We start from the raw sequence: 19640 nt of genomic DNA on the forward strand, positions 1-19640 counted from the left end.
GTGGCTCCTGGGAGCCTCCTTCAACAGTCACAGCGTTGCCCTTAAGATCTCCTCTCTCCAAGTCCTGAGCATGTGCGATGTGGCTTTTACATCCCAAAATTAAATTTTGGATTTTCACACACCTCAGGGTCATGGGTAAAAAGGATGTTCTTGTGTATCCGGCCATCATAGCGCTCGATCAACTCATGGCATCATCCTACCACCTGTGGACAACCCAAGGATGGAGATCACCCAGCTCTCAGGGACTTTCCCGGGCTGCACTGACCTCCCTGGCCAGGCATTTCTCCTCACCTCCAACCTGATTTTTTGATTGCTGGTGGATGGCAAAAAAAATAGGTGATGAGTCCTTTCTGCTGCATCATGACTCCATGGTCCTTCCAAAACCAGGCAGTGGTTGCCCCGTGTTCTCCAAGGGCACCATTTTCTTTCAGCCCTGGGGTTTTGGTCTTGGATCCGGGGAGCTTTACATCCCAAAGGATGCATAAAACTTATTTTGCTTTCCTTTGCCTGTGGAGGAGACATTATGTAGCGCTTTCGTTTTCTCAGGTCCATCAGCAAGTCTCTGAGATAACTCCAGCAGCCAAGGGTATGAATCATTTAGGTGGTATTTAAGATCCTTTTGGGTAACCTGTGCAAAAAAAAAATATTAAAAGGCGGCTAATCAAATGGCTTTGAGGGCTGTAAAAAAGCAGAATTCAATCCCTGCAAACTTTCCTAGATGTAATTTCAGGAGAGATCAAAGATGACACTAACCTAAGGAAGTAAAGCTACTCAAAATTCAAAGTTTATAGTCCATCTGTCTCTTTGCTTCAGGGAGCCGGTATTAAAATTTATTGCTAAATAAAACAAATAAGCCTAGGAAAAGTCGGCGTCGAAATCTGCATACTCGTAAGAGAATTAACAGAGCTCTCTTGTTATGATGGCTGCTTCTCAATTTGCATCTTTAAAGAGTTGTGACCATCTCTCCGCTTCTCCCTTCGCCGGCTCCTCTGAAGCCGGGCCGGTGCCGGCGGTTGGCGCCGTGCTTGCGTCGCTTGGTGAAGAGACGCTGCGGAGGAAGGTTGAACTCCCGTCGTGGACTGAACCGAAACGAAGATGGGGAAGGGATGCTGAAGCCCAGCCAAGGTGAAGAAACATCTCAGGTGGAGCCAGAATTTAAAAGGGCAGGATTCAGCATCTCCACGTCGCTTTTGCCGGCTGTCTGGTACCCAACTACCGCGCATATCCAAATTAAAAAGAAGTTGGGGGGTGGTTTATTGCATTCCCTGGCTTACCCCATTAATCAACCCTAGTTTTTATTGTCACAGTATTTGTACAAGGTGTAGTTTTGTGATTATTTAGATTTTTTTATTCCCCCCCGTGCGTATCCCTCCAGCCCATCTCTATCTCAACTGGCCGATATCGCCTCCGGAAAACAGACTCCAAATCTTGCCCAAGTGCTGGAGGTAAGTTGCTTTAAACCTCCAGATCCTCCTTTTTGGTTTTTTTTTTTGTTGTTTATCCTGGAAATGCTTGGGAAAGGATCAGTCAATCGGATGCTCGCAGTAACTTTGCATGGGAGAGCCTGAAGGAGCAGCAAGAACCAGCCGCGGACTTATTATGCCTTGAAATTAAACATTTAAAAGGAGTAAGTTGGCAGCAGGGATTTTCTAATCAAAATATATATAACCTGCCATTATCCAGCATTTTTCCTCTGGAAGGACCCCAAAGTGCTTTCCTGGCTCCACGAGCCATCATTAACCCCCGCTCAGCCGATGTGGGGAGGGGAGAAATCCCAGTTTTTCAGGTATTTTCCCACTCGATCCTGGCTGCTTCGTGGAGGCAACAACAGGGAAAAATCCTTTCTTTTGGCTTTAGCTTTCTTTATTATCGATCCATCAATCCCGTACAAGAAATAAGCTTTTATCTTATTTAATCTTGCATGGGGAAACCTCCGGGAATATCGAGCCATCCCGGCATCGCTCACTTATTCTTAATACATCCTGCTTGTGCCTATGGATTATCGATAAAGCCTTTAATTATATTCTCCCGTGTATATCTATTAATAGCTGTCAAATCTGTGTAGCGTTACTTGCTCTTGTTTGTGTGTCTGAGACTATTTCAAATGCGCGGTGGCTTCAAAAATAATGCTGTCGCCTCGGTGCCGTAAATCTTTTGGGGTTCAGTCTCTTAATATTCCCCGGAAAATCATGTGCAGAGGCAAAGATAAACTTATTTAAGAAGAGGAGTTGCCTTGTGGGTATCCGAAGTACCGCAAACCGAGGGAAATCAGCTTTAGTAGAAATCCTCCATGAACTAAAGAGTTAAAATTTGGGGAATCCCTTAACTTCAGCCGGGATTTGGTGCAGGCATCATTGGGTTTGGAAAGAAAAATCTCCGTGTGTCCGGTCCCGGGTTAATTCTGTTGCTTTTAAGGTTGCGTTGGATGACGCTGATTTTTTTCCTCTCTTCTTGAAACTCATAACTGGAGAAGGTTTTGAAAGATGTGAGAAATTACCCGTATCCTAAATGTCTTCTAAAAATCCAACACAAATTTTAATGGGTGATTTGTATCAAGCATCGTCCCCCGATCGCAGCGCGGTGCCCGGGCAGGAGGGACGAAGGGCTGGTGGGTACCACCAACGTCTGCGCTGGGACAGTTTGAAGCAGCAGCTGATCCGAAACAAGTCCTAAATTTTCCATAGGGATCCCTTTTTAGCATCCTTTAACTCCTGAGGGGATCGGACATCCTCCCAGGCAGCGAGCTTGCCATTCGGAGGAGATACCTTACCCCTCCAACCCATCGCAGTGCTTAAGCTGGGCTCAGCCGCAAAGCTCGGCCGCAGGAGCCCGGCCCCGGCCGTGGCTGCATCCTAAAACCCCCGTCTTGTTTTTAACATCTATCGTTTAATAATTTACTCGGCTTCGCTCTTATGTATTTTCCAGAGTATCCCGTCACAGTTTTCTTAGAGAAATCCGACACGAGCAATAATGCAATCTTGGAAAGAGAATTGAATTATTTATGGAGGAGCAGTCAAACGACGGAGCCTAAACCGCTATATTTTATGTAATTTGTTTTCTCCCGAAGCCTGTTATGTAAAAATGTAAATATTGCCGGTTATATATGTCGCCGCTCTTGCCAAATGTTTAATATTTTAGCAAACTCGCTCCGAGTACTCATCACTTTTGAGAAGGAACCGTCCTTGTGCTCTTGAATAAGCGCTGATTAGTTCGCGGTAATTATATATTTACGACACCGACTTTGAGTGTGCAGAAATACATCCCTCCGAGATGCCCGCGCCCCAGCTTTGGGGCAGGTAAACGCCACAACCCCCAAATTTTGGGGCACCCCTGAGTGAAGAGGGTTTAATTTCCGGGAGGTTTTCCAACGGTCCGTGCCCCGGCTTGGGATAGGGATGTGGAATAAGGTGTTTGATGGAGGGTTTTGTGGTTTTGGGGGTTTGGACATCTCTTCCAGCTGGGTACCACCTGCATCCCTGGGTTGCAGGCACTGGGGAGTGGTCCAGGGTGGGGAGAAGCGGGTTGGTAGCCACCGGAGCCCCCATGGGAGCCGAGCTTTGCATCCGGGCAGGGATGCTGCCGAGCATCCCCGCTCCTCCAGATCGGGGGGGCTCGGGGCTGGCAGGATGAGATCCGATCGAAAAAAGACCGTCCAGGGGTGACCTGTTACAGCAGAAAGATGCTTTTCCGGGGGAAAAGAACCCCAAGATTGAGCGCAGGAGACTTTTAATTTACCGCTGACAAAAATACAGCACGACCCTATGGCTAGATGTTGAAGCGGAGCCGATTCAACAGGGAAATCAGGCCCCGTTTTTTTTAAGCAGGGATGATAATTAACCTCCAGAAAAACTTTCCAGGGAAGAGGCATCTTTTGCATTTGCAGAGGAAAAATCCAGGCCTGGATACTTTCCTGGAGGATGAGCGCGAGTTTCCAAAACGGGCGGAGGAATCGCTTTGGCGATCGGCAACAGAAATCGGGGAAGAGGAACGAGATGCTCGAGGAGCGAACGTGGGATGCTCGAGGAATGAACTTGGGATGCTCAAGGAATGAACTTGGGATGCTCGAGGAGTGAACGCGGGATGCTCGAGGAATGAACTTGGGATGCTCGAGGAGCGAACGCGGGATGCTCAAGGAATGAACTTGGGATGCTCGAGGAGTGAACGCGGGATGCTCGAGGAATGAACTTGGGATGCTCAAGGAATGAACTTGGGATGCTCGAGGAGCGAACGCGGGATGCTCGAGGAATGAACTTGGGATGCTCAAGGGGCGAACGCGGGATGCTCGAGGAATGAACTTGGGATGCTCGAGGAGCAAACGCGGGATGCTCAAGGAATGAACTTGGGATGCTCAAGGAATGAACTTGGGATGCTCGAGGAGCGAACGCGGGATGCTCGAGGAATGAACTTGGGATGCTCAAGGGGCGAACGTGGGATGCTTGAGGAGTGAACGCGGGATGCTCGAGGAGCGAACGCGGGATGCTCGTTGCTGCTGGCGCCAGAAGAAACAGCCCTGCATCAGGACAACCCTAAAATATTGGGCACTTGGGCATTTTCGGCGATGACGGGGCTTAAAATACGTGCGCCTGCCTTCTTTTCATCTCCATTTTTCAAGACGAGATGCCGAGCGCGGACGATCCCGCGGTCCTTTGATACCAAGATGATGGGGTTTCCATCCGCCTCTCCTTATCTTTCCCATTCAAATTCTCCAGCTTCTGAAAAACCCAAAATATTTTTTGCCCGGCATCCCCAGCTGGCTGAAACCACCGACGACAGCTTTATGGCTCCTCGTCTTCACTCGCTCCCGTGGAATAGTAATGAGGGAGGGGAAGGAGACCGTCCCGTCGGCTGATTTACAAGGCAAGAAATTCTTATAAATCATTACCCCGATCTTTCCGAAGGATTGGGGGGATGCTCCGACTTCCCGCTGCTTGTCCCGACGACACGATGCTTTTTTGTTTTTTTTTGGGGGGAGGGGGGGATGCATCGCAACCACCCGCTGCATTTCTCCGTCATTTTATCGATGGAACCCCAGCATGAACCAGCTATTTTCGGTTGCTCTCCGACGGCCAGCCCAAAGGAGGTCACCGTATTCTAGAGGCCGCTCTCAAATACGAGGTGCAAACGTCGGAGCAAATATTTTCCCGATGTATTTTTTTGGGGGGAGGGGGGATAAGCTGGCAGGGGGCATTTAGAAAGGGGGTTTTGCAAGCGATCGCTCGCCCCGAGAAACTCAAGAGGGGAAATTGGGGGGTTTTGGGGTTCCTAGCTTTAAATTGAAGCGTGTTTTTCCACCTTTCCCGTCACATCCCTGACCCTACGGCCACCCCTTACGCACCATTTATCGCCGCTGCCTCGTACGTCCCGCTGTAACTCTTCGGAGCCGATTTTAACCCATCCCGAAAGAATTCCGGGGCTGTTTCGAGTGATTCCCTCTCCCATCCAATATTCCTTAGGTAATGGGCAGAAATTCAGTGTTTCTCACAAAACCCGGTTTTGACGGCATTTTTTATCGGGGAAGGGGATGAAAAATGGGGAGAAACCAAACTGTGGCCGGCTGATCCGGAGAAATCCATCCCTGTGGCTTTTGCAATAAAATGTGGGGAAATTTGGCTGAAGGACCCAGTGCTCCCAGTGCTCCCAGTGCCCCCAGTGCTCCCAGTGCTCCCAGTGGAAGCGACTCCAGGGAAACCTCATCTCCAGGTCCTTGGGAGAAGCGGGGGGGGTAATGCCTCATGTGGTGAAAATTGGGGGGGGGCGGGAGCTCCGTCAGAAATCCCCCCCCCTCCCAAAATTAATAATAATTAATAGATACGCCCAAAATGGGAGCGTTTCGCCTCGGGGGATAATCCCGCAGGAAGCGCCGGGAGTGGGATTTTTTGGGGTGCCCTAAATTTAAAGGTCGCGCTGGGGGGCTGGGGGGGTGGTGACCTTGATGGGGGGGTGGCACCCGGGGGGGGGGTGTCTGCGGTTGGAGCGTGGGGGGTTGAAGGCCACCGGGGTTGGCTCTGAATGTGGCTGGGGGGGCAAATGCGGCTGGGGAGGGGGGCAAATGTGTTTGAGGGGGGTAAATATGGTTGGGGGGGCAAATATGGTTGGGGGGCGAATGTTATTTGGGGGCGCAAATGTGTTGGGGGGGCAAATGTGTTTGGGGGGACAAATGTTGCCGGGGGGGGGCAAATGCGGCCGGGGGGGGTCTGAGTGATGCCCTGGGGGGGACCCGGGAGCTGGGGGGTCCGTTTGGGGGTGCCTGGGGGGGCTCAGCACTGCCTGGGGGGGGGCGGGCCGGGGGGGGGCTGCGAGGAGCGCCGGCCAGCAGGGGGCGCTCGGCGAGCGTGGCGAGGGGGCGTGGCCTGAGGGGCGTGGCCTCGGGGCGCGGAGGCGGCGGGGGCGTGGCTCCGCGGCGGGGGCGTGGCGGCGGAGGGGGCGTGTCGCGGCGGCGGGGGCGTGTGGCGGCGGAGGGGGCGTGTCGCGGCGGAGGGGGCGTGTCGCGGCGGCGGGGCGGGGCGGGGCGTGGCGGCGGCGGCGCGGCGGGGCCGGGCGGGCGGGCGGCGAGCGGCGGCCGCGCTGTCAGGCCGGTGTCGGTGTGATGAAGATTGGCGGGCAGGTAGGCTGTCACTCACCGGCGGGCCGCCGCGCGGGGGCGGGCGGAGCCGCGCCGAGCGCCGCGGACAAAGCGGCCCGGGCGGCGGGGCACGTGTGGCGGCGGCGGCGGCGGCGGGGACACCCCCCCCCCCTCCCCCCCGCTCCCCGCTTCATCCCCTCCGGTGCGGGAAGTAACTTGCCGTTCCGCACCGCCTCCCCTCCCGGTGCGGGGCCGGGGGTAGCGCGGGCCTCGGCCGCGGCGTGTGTGTGTGTGCGTGTCCGTGTCCCCGGTGTCCGGGTCCCGGTGTCGTGTCCCGTTCCCCCCCCCCCCCGCCGCTCCCCCCCCCCCCCGCTCCGGGCTGACCTCCAGCCGGCTGCGGTTTGCCCCCGCCGTTGCGGTGCTCTGCGGTGACCCCCCCCCTCCCGGCCGCTTACGATGATTTCGGGGGGCTGCAAGGATCCGGGGGGGTTGCGACCCCCCCCCTCCCGCCCCCCCAGCCGGTTGCAATGAGCCCGGGGGGGGGTTGCAGTGCTCCGGGGGGGTTTGCAGACCCTCCCGGGGGGTTGCAGTGCTCCCCGGGGGCTTGCACCCCCCCCGGCCGGTTGCAGACTCCCCCCGGCCGGTTGCAATGCCGTCGGACTGCTTGCAGACCCCCCCCGGCCGGTTGCAGACCCCCCCCGCCGGTTGCAGACCCCCCCCCCCGGCCGGTTGCAATGCCCCTCGGGGGGTTGCAGTGCCTCAAGGCGGGGGTCGCACCCCCTCCGGCCGGTTGCAATGCCCTCGGACTGGTTGCAGACCCCTCAACCGGTTGCAATGCCCCCCCCCCGGGAGGGTTGCAGCCCCCCAAGCTAGTTGCAGTAGCTTCGGACTTGCTGCAGGCGCCCCGACCGGTTGCAATGCCCCCCGGGGGGTTGCAAACCGCCCCCCCCGGCCGGTTGCAATGCCCTGGGACTTGCTGCAGACTCCCCCCCCAGCCAGTTGCAATGGCCCCTAGGAGGCTGCAAACCCCTCAACCGGTTGCAAGGCCCCCCCGGAGGGTTGCAACCCCCCCAGCCAGTTGCAATACCCTCTGCAGCCCCCCGACCAGTTGCAATGCCCCCCGGGGGGGTTGCAACCCCCTCAGCCAGTTGCAATACCCTCTGCAGCCCCCCGACCAGTTGCAATGCCCCCCGGGGGGGTTGCAAGCCCCCCAGCCGGTTGCAATACCCTCTGCAGCCCCCCGACCCGTTGCAATGCCCCCCGAGGGGGTTGCAGCCCCCCCAGCCGGTTGCAATACCCTCTGCAGCCCCCTGACCCGCTGCAATGCCCCTCCGGGGGGTTGCAACCCCCCCCCAGCCGGTTGCAATACCCTCTGCAGCCCCCCGACCCGTTGCAATGCCCCCCGGGGGGTTTGCAGCCCCCCCAGCCGGTTGCAATGCCCCCCAAGGGTTGCAAACCCCCCAGCCGGTTGCAGTGTCCCCCCCCGGGGTTGCACCCCCCTCCAGCTCATTGCATTTTGCAACTGGAAAGTTGCCCGCCGTGCAAACGGGGCTGGGGGGCGAGGGCGCAGCGGGCAGGGGGGGCCGCTTTGTCCGCAGCCTCCCAGCTTTACAAGGTAACTCTTTTTTCTCGGGGTGCCCCCCCCCCCCAGCACCCACAGGGCACCCACTCTGGGGGGGACACACACACTGCCGCCGCCTTGCAGGGCCCCACGCGGGCTCGACGCCAGCGCCGAAACGCGGCCCTTGCCGGCGTGCCGCAGCCCGCTCCTTCTCCTGGGGATAACCCCCCCCCCCCGGCACCCCCTTTCTCCTGGTGCACCCCATTCTCCCAGTACACCCTATTTCCCCCAGTGCACCCCGTTTCCTTCGGGACGGCTCCGCGGGACCCCCCCGGCGCATCCCTCCCGTGCCCGCAGGCTTGGCTCAAACACTCTCAAAAATCCATTTTCGCAGCAGCGGCGCGCGTTGTGGGGGGGGGGGGCTTTTTTTTTTTTTTTTGCTTTTAATAATTCTGATTCTTTTAAATTGAATTTTGTAGTGGATTTCCATCCGTGGGAGAGCGGCTCCGCCGGCGGCATCGCGCAGCTCGGGAAGTTTTGCTTAGGGATCGGGGTTCTGTCCCCCCCGTCCCCCCCCCCCCGAACTTCATCCCGGGCGTCGAAGCTCAACTTAGGCTCTGGCTCCGGCTCTTTGTTTGGGCTCTTCCCGGTTTTTCTCGCTCCCAAGGATCTTTTTCCCACTATCTCGCCGCCCGCCGGGTAACGGGAAACCCTAAACCCGGCAGGATATTTTCAAACTCCCAGCCGGAGAGATTAGATTAAGGGAAAGGGGGGGGCTGGATTATTTTTGGCCGGGATGCGGGGGCAGCTGTCTGCTGGGGACAAGCACAAAACAGGAGGGGAAAGGGCTTAATTTTGCTTTTTTTAGACTTATTTTACCTTGAAATCCGAAAAAGCCACGCGAGCGGAAGGGAGAAAAACCGGCGAGGGGCTCGGTTAGACCCGGCTTCGGCGAAACTTTTGGGCGTCGCGCCTCCAAAAGTGCTGACTCGGCGGATTTGGCATCTTCCCGGCGCGGAAAAGGGGGGTCCTTGGGCGAAAAAAACCCCAAACCAACCCCCAAAACCTTTGGGGTCTGATGTTGGGGGGCTGTTTTTAGCCCTGCGTGGCTGGGGAGAGAGATTTGGGTGAATTAACGGGATTTGGGGTGATTCGGGTTAAAAAATAACACCTTTTTTGGGGGGGGTTGAAGCCGTACGGAGCAGACGGATGACGGGATCGGGATTCCCCCTGATTTTTTTTTTTCCCTCCCCTCCCTCTTATTTTATTTAACTCCCCGCGCTGCGCTTCCTTCGTTAGGGGCAAAAGTTAATTGCTGGGGGCTAATTACAGGAGAGATTAACAGGGGAGCTGGCTGCGTCAGGCGGCGACGGAGACGCTGCGCTCCCCAGCACCCCAAAACTGGGGGGCTTACGGCGATTTGCAGCCCCGGCCTCCCAAAACCGGCATCGAGGGGGTCCCGTAACCCCCTTCATTTTGACCTGATGTATATATGACGTCGGAGATGTAACATCTTCTACCTATAGAGCATTAAACACCCCCCCGATATCGCAGCGGGGAGGGAGAAAGGGGGCTACAAGCGATGCTCGGCGTTCCCGCCGGGCTTGCCGGAATGTTCTCCGTTCTCCCTCCGGCATTTTGGGGAGGGGGAGGTAAAGGAAATTGCCTTTTTTTTTAGGAAATTGTCTTATTTTTAAGGGAAACTGCCTTTTTTTAAAGGAAATTGCCTTTTTTTTAAGGAAATTGCCTTTTTTTTAAGGAAATTGCCTTTTTTTTAAGGGAAATTGCCTTTTTAATAAGGAATTCGCCTTATTTTTAAGGGAAATCGCCTTTTTTTTTAGGGAAATAACCTTTTTTTTAAGGAAACCGCCTTTTTTTTAAGGGAAATTGCCTTTTTTTTAAGGGAAATCGCCTTTTTTTTAAGGGAAATCAACCTTTTTTTAAGGATATCACCTTTTTTTTAAGGGAAATCACCTTTTTTTAAGGGAAATCACCCTTTTTTAAGGAAATTGCCTTTTTTTTAAGGGAAATCGCCTTTTTTTTAAGGAAATCACCTTTTTTTAAAGGAAAGTCTGCTTTTTTTAAGGAAAGCGCCTTTTTTTAAGGGAAATCTGCTTTATTTTAAGGAAGTTGCTTGTTTTTTAAGGGAAATTGCCTTTTTTTTAAGGAAATCGCCTTTTTTTCAAGGGAAATCTTTTTTTTTTAAGGAAAGCGCCTTTTTCTAAGGGAAATCGCCTTTTTTAAAGGAAATCGCCTTTTTTTCAAGGGAAATCTTTTTTTTTTAAGGAAATATCTCTTTTTAAGGAAATCGCCTTTTTTTAAGGAAATCTTTTTAAGGAAATTCCTTTTTTTTGTTAAGGAAATCTCCTTTTCATTAAGGCAATCTCCCTTTTTTAGGGAAATCTCCCCTTTTTTTAAGGAAATCTCCTTTTTGTTAAGGCAATCTCCCTTTTTTTAAGGAAATCTCCCATTTTTTGAAGGAAATCCCTATTTTTTAAGGAATTCTCCTTTTTTTTGAAGCCAACGCAGAAAGTCGTGGTGGGAGGGGAAGGCTTTGTCCCACGGGAGCATCAGGGAATACCCTTTTTTCCCACCTCACGCCTAAACCAAGGCCCTGCGACGGGGCAGCTTTGGATTTCGGAGGATTTTTGCTTTTCCAGTGAACTTTTGCATTACTTCAGGGTGTTTTTTTTTTTTTTTTTTCCCCTCAAGTTGATTGACAGCATCCCTAAGTCTCCGAGCGATAATAGGGATTTTTTTTTTTTTTTATTTATCCTCCCAGGAAATGGCGATGGCGGCGCGGTCCCGGCGGGACGAGCATCCTTCCACCCCTCCGTCCTCATCCCCCGGGACCGCGCCGCCGGGTACCGTCCGCATCCCGGTTCCACCGCGCCGCCGGGTTTGAGGTGCGCGATGGATACCCGGCGATATTTCCTGAGGACGTGGAGAAAAATAACCCGGGGTGCTGCAACACCCCCAGTTTTGCCTAATCTGTTTTCCTGGGAGCTGCTCCGGCGTAAAATAATGAGTAAAATTAGCCCCGGCGATGGGATGGGGCGGCTGAGAGTCGCCGGGCGGGGATGCCCATCGCACAAAAGCAGGCAGGGAGAAAAAAAAAAGGATTTTCAACCCCTGCTACAGTGGGAAATAATAATTTAAAAGACTAAAGTGAGAGTTTTATGATGCTGAGCGCCTTTCCCCCGGCTCCGGATAACCTCCCCCTTCGCCGTCTCTCTTTTTTCCTCGCAGAAATACTAAATTTGAACAACGAGCCGCGGTTCCTCAAGTCGAGAGGAAACTTTTGCCACGCTTAGGGATGAATTAGGGGAGATTCGCCATCCCCGACCCCGGTGGGAAAGCAGGACCGAGCATCAATATCTTCTTTTTTTCAGGGCACGGGTGCCCCCGCCGCATCTCGGCATCCCGTCCCCTGTTATTCTCCATCCTTATTTTACTCCAGGATGTGGAAAAATGCGTTTTTTGGGGTGTTAGCGGGATAATTTGCTGGATCCAGACGATTCTGCCTCGAATTTAATATCCCACGTGCCGTTGAGTAACTTGATTCCCAAATAATTTTCACCGCCACCAAAGAGGGTGTTAACAAATGCCTTCTAATTAGCAAAAAAATAAATTATTTCCCGGCATCATTAGTCGGATCGTTAAGATGCCGGCTCAAAATAATAATCCGCAGGGATGGGAATTAATCCTCGATTCAATTTAGACCCGGTTTTATCCCCCCCTCCAGCCTTGCAAGGAGCGAGGTGATGCTCTAGGTAATCCCCATGGGGAAACCAGTCCCGCCGGGGCGGGATGGAGCGGTGATCCGGGCGGGATGGAGCGGTGATCCCATCGGGATGGAGCGGTGATCCGGGTGGGATGGAGTGGTGATCCCATTGGGATGGAGTGGTGATCTGGGTGGGATGGAGCTGTGATCCCATCAGGATGGAGCGGTGATCCAGGCGGGATGGAGCTGTGATCCGGGTGGGATGGAGCAGTGATCCCATCGGGATGGAGCTGCGATCCCATCGGGATGGAGCTGCGATCCCATAGGGATGGAGCGGTGATCCCATTGGGATGGAGTGGTGATCTGGGTGGGATGGAGCTGTGATCTGGGCGGGATGGAGCTGCGATCCCATCAGGATGGAGCCGTGATCCAGGCGGGATGGAGCTGTGATCCCATCGGGATGGAGCTGTGATCTGGGCGGGATGGAGCTATGATCCCATCGGGATGGAGCTGTGATCCCATCAGGATGGAGCCACGATCCCATTGGGATGGAGTGGTGATCCAGGCGGGATGGAGCGGTGATCCCATCGGGATGGAGCGGTGTTCCCATTGGGATGAATCCGAGATCCCATCAGGATGGAGTGGTGATCCGGGCGGGATGGAGCGGTGATCCCATTGGGATGGAGCCGTGATCTGGGTGGGACGGAGCCGTGATCCCATTGGGATGGAGCCGTGATCTGGGTGGGATGGAGCCGTGATCCCATTGGGATGGAGCGGTGATCTGGGTGGGATGGAGCTGTGATCTGGGTGGGACGGAGCTGTGATCCCATCGGGATGGAGCCGCGATCCCGGCGGGACGGAGCCGCGATCCCGTCGGGCTGAGGTGGCTTGTGCCCAGCTGTGATGTGCAGCTGTATAAACAACGGCCGAACGTGCCCTCGCCTCCTCCCCCCGCCCCGGCCCAGCCTCTTTTTTGGCCTCCCCTCTGCGGGAAGGGCCCGTCGCCCCCCACGCCGCCGCCGCCACGAGCCTTCGTGAAATATTTGCCAGCTTCTGGCTTACCATTAGTTTTTTTTTTTCCTTTTTCAAGAGGCCGAAAAGGGCGCGGGGTTTTTGGGTCGCGCTGCTCTAGCGGGAGGCTCTTTGCGGCTGACGGGACGCAGATGCTCCGAGGGCCGACGGCGGAGGAGGAGGGCTTGGGAAGAGGATGAGGCTTAGCTAAAACGCCAGTTTAGGGGCTGCTTGGACGAGAAATAATTTTCCGTGACCCTCAAAGTTTTATTTAGTTTTTTATTCAATTCTTATTTATTTTTTATTCAATTCTTATTTATTTTTTATTTAATTTTTAATTTAGTTTAATTTTTGTTTTAGTTAATTTTTAATGTATTTGTATTTATTTTTATTTAAATTTTTCTTTATTTTTAATTTTTAATTTAATTTTTATTTAATGTTTGTTTATTTTAATTGATTTTTATTGATTTTTATTTCATTTTAATTAATTTTTAATTTAATTTTTAATTCAATTTTTATTTATTTTTCTTTAATTTTTGTTTATTTTTTGTTTAATTTTTACTTAATTTTTATTTTTAATTTAATTTTTAATTTTTAATTTCATTTTAATTTCATTTTCTTTATTTTTCATTATTTATTTTCATTATTTATTTCATTATTTCATTATTTATTTTCTTTTTTTTTCATTTTATTTCATTCATTATTTAATTTTTTAGTATTGGTTTGGTTTATTTGCCACTTTATTTTTTATTCTTGTATTTCGTTTTTATTTTACTATATATATGGTTTTTAATTCGCACAGACTCATAGGATCCTACAATCGTTTAGCTTGGAAAAGACCTTTAAGCTCATTGAGTCCAACCGCCAAGCCCGCCACTAAACCGGGTCCCTAAGCACCACGACTGCATGTTTATATTTTTTATTAATTTTTTACTTTTTTTCCTCTTTTTCTCCTTTTCTTTTCTTTTCTTTTCTTTTCTTTTCTTTTCTTTTCTTTTCTTTTCTTTTCTTTTCTTTTCTTTTCTTTTCTTTTCTTTTCTTTTCTTTTCTTTTCTTTTCTTTTCTTTTCTTTTCTTCTTTTCTTTTCTTTTCTTTTCTTTTCTTTTCTTTTCTCTCTTCTCTTCTCTTCTCTTCTCTTCTCTTCTCTTCTCTTCTCTTCTCTTCTCTTCTCTTCTCTTCTCTTCTCTTCTCTTCTCTTCTCTTCTCTTCTCTTCTCTTCTCTTCTCTTCTCTTCTCTCCTTTTCTCTCCTTTTCTCTCCTTTCCTTTTCTCTCCTTTTCTCTCCTTTTCTCTCCTTTTCTTTTTTCTCCTTTTCTTTTTTCTTCTTCTCTTCTCTCCTTTTCTTTTCTTTTCTTTTCTTTTCTTTTCTTTTCTTTTCTTTTCTTTTCTTTTCTTTTCTTTTCTTTTCTTTTCTTTTCTTTTCTTTTCTTTTCTTTTCTTTTCTTTTCTTTTCTTTTCTTTTCTTTTCTTTTCTTTTCTTTTCTCTCCTTTTCTCTCCTTTTCTCTCCTTTTCTCTCCTTTTCTCTCCTTTTCTTTTCTCTCCTTTTCTTTTCTCTCCTTTTCTTTTCTCTCCTTTTCTCTCCTTTTCTCTCCTTTTCTCTCCTTTCCTTTTCTCTCCTTTTCTTTTCTTTTCTTTTCTCTCCTTTTCTTTTCTCTCCTTTTCTTTTCTTTTCTCTCCTTTTCTTTTCTCTCCTTTTCTTTTCTCTCCTTTTCTTTTCTTTTCTCTCCTTTTCTTTTCTCTCCTTTTCTTTTCTTTTCTCTCCTTTTCTTTTCTCTCCTTTTCTCTCCTTTTCTTTTCTCTTCTTTTCTTTTCTTTTCTCTCCTTTTCTTTTCTCTCCTTTTCTCTCCTTTTCTTTTCTCTCCTTTTCTTTTCTCTCCTTTTCTTTTCTCTCCTTTTCTTTTCTTTTCTCTCCTTTTCCTTTCTTTTCTTTTCTCTCCTTTTCCTTTCTTTTTCCTTTCTTTTTCTTTTCTTTTTCTTTTTCTTTTTCTTTTTCTTTTTCTTTTTCTTTTTCTTTTTCTTTTTCTTTTTCTTTTTCTTTTTCTTTTTCTTTTTCTTTTTCTTTTTTTCTTTCTCTTTCTTATTTTTATTTTTCTTATTTCTTATTTTTATTTCATTTTTTATGTTTATGTTTACTTTTTTATTACTATTTTTTTTTAATTGTGTTTTCTTTTCCATTCCCTCCTTCAACCATCTTTCCGCGTCCCGTGCTGTGCGACCCGCCCCATCCCGCCTCCCCCAGCTCTAATCCAGGCAGGAAAATCCCAAATATCCAGGGAGCCCCACCAAAAGGCCCTAAAAATTCAAGTTAGAGATGCGGTACCACTGATTCTCCCCCCAAAAAAACGGATTATTTCTGTGCAGGTGGAGCAGAGTTTTGCAAGCGGCCGTGAAATCCTCCTCGGGTGGATGAGAAAATAAAAAAAAAATGTTCTGTAGGTTCTGTACGGAGCTCGCGACTTTAATAAGGGGTTGCAAAAACTATGGAAAAAAATGATAACCAAACCCACAGTTTTTTACTCGCTTCTCCCTTTCCTGGCCGCGACGGCTCGCTTTCTCCTCTCGATAAATCCCAGAAAGCCACTTACAAAATGTGCCCAGATCCGGGCGCTGAATTTGGGTTCCAGCCTGAACCCCCCCAAATTTTTCCTTGGGGGGAACAGCTGCTTTTTTTTTCCCTTATCCCCCCATTTTCTCCCTTTCCCCCCCTTTTTTCCTTTTTTTTCCTTTTTTCCTTTTTTCTTTTTTCCCTTTTCCCCCCTTTTTTCCCTTTTCCCCCCTTTTTTCCCTTTTTCCCCCATTTTTCCCCTTTCCCCCCCTTTTTTCCTTTTTTCTTTTTTCCTTCCTTTTTCCTTTTTTCCCTTTTTTCCCTTTTTTCCCTTTTTCCCTTTTTCCCCTTTCCCCCCTTTCCCTCTTTTCCCCTTTTCCCCGTTTTTCCTTTTTGCCCTTTTTTCTTTTTCCTTTTTTCCTTTCTTTTCCTTTCCCCTTTTTTCCTTTTTTCTTTTTTTCCTTTTTCTCTCTTTTTCCCTTTTTCCTTTTTTTCCCCTTTCCCCCCTATTTTGCCCTTTTTTTTTTTCTTTCTTTCTCCTTTTTTTTCCTTTTTCTCTTTTTTCCTTTTTTGTTTCCTTTTCTTTTTTTTCTTTTTGGCTTCTTTTTCCTTTTCTTTTTTCTTTTTCCTTTTTTTTTCTTTCTTCTTTTTTCTCCTTTCTTTTTTCTTTTTTCTTTTTTCTTTTTTCTTTTTTCTTTTTTCTTTTTTCTTTTTTTTCATTTTTATCCTTTTCCTTTCGCTTTTTTCTTTTCTTTCTCACCTTTCTTCTTTTCCTTTTTGCCTTTTTTCTTTTCTTTTTTGCCTTTTTTCCCCCCTTTTTTCTCCTTTTTTCCCTTCTTTTCGGCAGCCTGCTTCGGGCAGAACAGCCGCCGGGCCCCCCGACCGCGGCTCCTCCACCTCGCACTCGCAAGCAGCGAGTCAAAACTTTCCCAAATATTAAAAAAAAAATAGAATATTGCAGCTGAGTGGTCTTGTTTCACCTTCTCTGGTCAGCGGCGTGTTGCTCCGCGGATTATTTGGTGGAGGCAGGACCATCTTTCACCGATCCGTCGCTCCTAGGTACGTCGGAAGGCACTTTATAGCTTTATAAAGCCCTTAAAAGGGTTTTTTTAAACACTGCTTGAAGCTTCTGAGGCAAGTTTTAGAATAGCAATTACAAGCTCCCTTATCCCCGAGCAAATTCCCACTGCGGTGGTGGATGTAAACCGCTTTAGACATTTTTAATGCTCCCGAGCAATAAATTTTAAAGGGAATTTATTGTTCCGAGCTGCTAATTTCTCCGTCCGAACGCCGCCGCCTGTTGCCGGTGGTGATGCCAGGGACGGCCGGGATGCGGTTTGGTGATTTTGGTGCCTAGCCCAGAAAAAAAAGACTTTTGACCTGCTCGATTCTCCTGATTTTTTCCCTATTTTCTCTTTTTTCCCTTTATTTCCCAGCATCTTTCCGCTGCCTCTTTCCAAAGGGAAGAGCCCTGGCGAGCGAGGTCGCTGAGCCGAACCCTCTCCGGGTCTTCTATTTTATTCGCCCCTCGATCGGCTCGTAATAAATAATTAGAAATAATCGGCTCGGCGATGGCGGGCGGGGGTCTCCCCTCCGGAGCATCCCTCATCCCGCGCTCTCCATCCCTCCTCCCGCCTCCTCTCCCTGACCTCCCTCCTCCTTAGAACTCACCCAACTTTAAATAAAATTCTATAAAATAACCCCCCCCAAATCTGGCTTCTGAGAACATTAACTTTGCTGGAGGAGTTAAAAAAAAAAAAATTAAAAAATAAATTTTTATTATTATTTATTATCTCAATCCCAAGAAAATCCCATTTATAGAAAGTGCCCGCAAAGGTCTTTTAATGCATTTACATGCAGAAATTGGTTTCTTTATATCTCGGTGCCAGATCCAACATCTCTTAACTCTGGCAATTAATTAATTGCCATTAAAAAAAAAAATAAAATTCAGCGGGGCATTTTGTCAGGGGTTGATACGCCGCGGCCACCCCTTTCTTTCTGGAGTGCCTTTTAACCTTTAAAAAAAAAAAAAAAAAAAAGCCATTTTAAATGCCTTTCGAAGTCGTTCGCTGGATGGAAGCGGGCCTTTTGGCAAATATTGCGCCCGCAAACGCTGTTTGGCTTTAAGCAAATGGCTGTGGAAATTGGGGCGCTTTGTCAGCGTGACGGCAGGGAACGAAGTTAATAATAATAAAGAAGTCAGAAATAATAACTGGTATTGAAGAATAAATCAAAATAATAAATAACAAACAATAAACAATTAATAATAATTAATAACAGTTAATAAGTATTATTAATACTTATTAATAATTATTAATAAGGAATAATAATAACTAATAATAGGAAAGAAATAATAAATAATAAACCGTATCAGTGGGTTATTCTCCTGTAAGGATCTGGCGCGTAATAAGATGGGTAAAAGAACCCGGGATGGAGAGACAGACTGCTAGGCAGAGTCTTAACTGACTTTAATCTGGCTCACATTTAGTCCTGACTTTATTTCCCAGCGCGGTCAGGCTGGAGCATCCCCCTCCCCGGATTCCAGTACCGCGGGTGGGATTTAAACGGGGAAGGACGGGGCGAGGAGCCCGCTCTCTTTGCGCTCTTAAATAAAATCAATTCAAGGAAAAGACTTTTTTTTTTTTTTTTTTTTTTTTAATATCTATCCCAGGAGCTGCGCGACCTCCCTCCCCATCCGCCGCTTTTCCTGGGATAGGAGCTGGGAAACCCTCGGATGGCGGCCGCCTTCCCTTCTCCCCTTCGTTAGCGGGGTCGTTTGCAGCCCGGTCCCGCTGGATTCGGGGTTCTGCTGGCTCCCCGGGGCGCAGGAGGGATGCTGGGCTGCGTGGAGCTTCATCTGATAACCGCGATGCTCGTAATGAGACGATAATTAAAACCCCTATCAGCGCCCGCAAGCCGGCCCCTCCGCGCCTCTGCCCGGCTTCCCGCCTCGCGCCGGGGATGCTGCTGCAGCTTGAGGGGTGCTGGTGCAATTTTGGGGATGCAGGTAGAATTTTTAGGGAGGCTGGGGCAGTTTTGGGGATGCTGGTGCAATTTTTAGGCGTGCTGGTGCCAGTTTTGGGGATGCTGGTGCAATTTTTAGGATGCTGGTGCAATTTTTAGAGATGCTGGTGCAATTTTGGGGATGCTGGTGCAATTTTTAGGGTGCTGGGGCAATTTTGGGGATGCTGATGCAATTTTTAGGGTGCTGGTGCAATTTTGGGGATGCAGGTAGAATTTTTAGGGAGGCTGGGGCAGTTTTAGGGAGGCTGGGGCAATTTTGGGGATGCTGGTGCAATTTTTAGGCGTGCTGGTGCCAGTTTTGGGGATGCTGGTGCAATTTTTGGGGTGGTGGGGCAATTTTGGGGATGCTGGTGCAATTTTTAGAGATGCTGGTGCAATTTTGGGGATGCTGGTGCAATTTTTAGAGATGCTGGTACAATTTTGGGGATGCTGGTGCAATTTTTAGGCATGCTGGTGCAATTTTTAGAATGCTGGTGCAATTTTGGAGGATGCTGGTGCAGTTTTAGGGATGCCCGTACAATATTAGTGATGCTGGTGTAATTTTTAGGGATGCTGGTGCAATTTTAAGGGATGCTGGTACCATTTCTGAGGATGCCGGTGCAATTTTGGGGATGCTGGTACAATTTTTAGGGATGCTGGTGCAATTTTGGGGATGCTGGTGCACTTTAAGGGATGCTGGTGCAGTTTTTCGTGATGCTCGTGCAGTTTGACAAATGCTGCTGCGATTTTGGTGAGGCTCGTCCAGTTTTGGTGACGGTGGTGCAATTTTGGGGATGCTCGTCCAATTTTGGTGATGCTGCAATTTTAGGGTTGGTGATGCTGCAATTTTGGGGATGCTGGGGCAGATTTGAGGGATGCTGGTGCCATTTTAGGGATGCCCGTACAATATTAGTGATGCTGGTGTAATTTTTAGGGATGCCGGTGCAGTTTTAAGGGATGCTGGTACCATTTTTAAGGATGCTGGTGCAATTTTTAAGGATGCTGGTGTGCAATTTTGGGGATGCTGGTGCAACTTCCAGGGATGCTGGTGCAGTTTTGGTGACGCTCGTCCCGTTTTGATGGTGGTCGTGCAATTTTGGAGATGCTCATCCAGTTTTGGTGACGCTGCCAATTTTAGGGGTGCTGATGCAATTTTGGGGATGCTGGGGCAGTTTTTCGGGATGCTGGTGCAGTTTTTCGGGATGCTGGTGTAATTTTAGTGATGCCTGTCCCA

General features: G+C 49.4%; 1 long non-coding RNA gene across 1 annotated transcript in view; it reads left to right on the forward strand.

Annotated features, from left to right (window-relative positions):
• The first annotated feature begins 6500 nt into the window (after positions 1 to 6500).
• Positions 6501 to 19640, forward strand: part of LOC142418872 (uncharacterized) — a 63550-nt gene continuing 50410 nt past the window's right edge. The window contains exon 1 of the long non-coding RNA XR_012778413.1: positions 6501 to 6604. This is a non-coding gene — a long non-coding RNA (uncharacterized LOC142418872). The remainder of the gene's footprint in view (positions 6605 to 19640) is intronic.

This window comes from Mycteria americana, chromosome 19 (genome assembly GCF_035582795.1).
Source record: "Mycteria americana isolate JAX WOST 10 ecotype Jacksonville Zoo and Gardens chromosome 19, USCA_MyAme_1.0, whole genome shotgun sequence".
Lineage (NCBI taxonomy): Eukaryota > Metazoa > Chordata > Aves > Ciconiiformes > Ciconiidae > Mycteria > Mycteria americana.